The sequence below is a fragment of the Orycteropus afer genome, unplaced genomic scaffold, assembly GCF_000298275.1.
Source record: "Orycteropus afer afer isolate SDZICR_OR568_19922 unplaced genomic scaffold, OryAfe1.0 scaffold00052, whole genome shotgun sequence".
NCBI classification, from domain to species: Eukaryota; Metazoa; Chordata; class Mammalia; order Tubulidentata; family Orycteropodidae; genus Orycteropus; species Orycteropus afer.
In genome coordinates, this window is record NW_006921639.1 from 5,033,778 (window position 1) to 5,035,510 (window position 1,733).

A 1,733-nucleotide genomic window follows, 5' to 3' on the forward strand; every position below is an offset into this window, starting at 1 on the left:
TCATTCACAAAACTTATAGGACCATTCCCAACCCTATATATGTTCTCGGATACACTTAGTTTGGAGTTTCTTGTTTCTATTCATTGTCAATTTTTTTTTCTTGTTGACATGTAGAAGTTCCTTGCATAGTATTACTGATTGAATTGTCTCCCTCCCCCCCCAAAAAAAAAATATGTATTGAAATTCTAACCCCTGTACCTGTAATTATGACACTGTTTGGAAATAGGAGTTTCTTTGTTATGTTAATGAGGTGATACCCAAGTAGGGTGGGGCCTAAATCTAATCATTCCTGACTTATAAAAAGAGCAGAGTAGACACAGATGGGGGAAAGCAGACACCAAGGAATGCCAAGGAACTCATTTTCCTACCAACAAGGGAGGACCTTATCCTAGAGCCATGCCCTGAATTCAGCCTTCTAGACTCTTGAACTGTGAGAAAAAAATTCTGTTCTTTAAAGCCATCCACTTGTGGTATTTGTTTTACAGTGGTACTAGTTAATAAAATGTATAAGAACATAATGTCTGTGGTTCAAACCACCATCAACTCTTCCCCGTTTTAAGAGCCTCCTAACTGGTCTCCCTGCTTCCACATTTGGACTTTTGAAATATAACATCAACACAGTAGCCAAAGTTTTCCTCCTAAAACATCAATTCAGATCAAGTTACCATCCACCCCAAACCCTCCCATGGCTCCCCATTTCTCTCAGAGGAAAAGCCAAAGTCTCTGCATGTACTACTAAGGCCCATTACCTCATCTCAAATACTTCAGTCACATTACCACACTTAATGAAGGAAAACAGGCAACCAAAAGAAATATATTATGAAAACTATGTATGTGTATTAAAAGTATATGCCCACAGAATTGCAATATACATTTTACAAAAACATACTCAAATATATACCAAACACATTAAGAGGGGTATTTATGAAGAGAGGGGATTAGGGGATGGGGATATGAGATAATTAATCAATTGCCCAGACCAATGTTGATAGGGTGCCATGAACTGAGAAATAAACTCTACCCTCTGAACCTGAGGTCCCCCCAAGACTCATTTATTTGGTGATATTTTGGGGTCCATTTAGTCGAATACCACACGTAGTTCATTTATTATTTTAACTCCAGCATTTAGCATAGTGCCTAGTTCATAGTAGTTTTCAGTAAATGATTGTTGAATGAATGAATGATTGAATGACTGGACAATTGGCTTGGGTCCTAAAGGACTTGTAAGAGTTGGTTTTGTGGAGAAGCATATAAAGTTGTAAGTTCTTTGATTACAAGCTTCAGAAACTGACTTTAGGTACACTCCTTACAATGATCCATTGTGGGAGAACAGAAGGGCAGTATTGGCACAAAGAGATAGCTCAGGAAGCAGGAGTGCATAGGAAAGGACATAGGGAAGAGATAACTACAGGGCAGAAATGGGAGACACCTGTTATATTGTGGGGATTATTTGTGCAGTCAATGCCATGAAACAAAATGTGTATGAACTGCTGTATGAAAAATGAATTTGCTCCTAAAATGAATTTTAAACGAAATCACAATTTAAAAAATAAATAAATAAAATGTATGATGAGAAAGTCTAAGAGGAAAAGAAAAAGATATTGACCTAGCTGACTGTGGTGGTTATGTTTTTGCGTCAACTTGGCTGGGCCTGGTTGAGTGGCTGGGCAGCTGGTGGTAGTTATTCCCCATGATGAGACTGGCAATCAACTCCATGGTGGGATCTACCACAA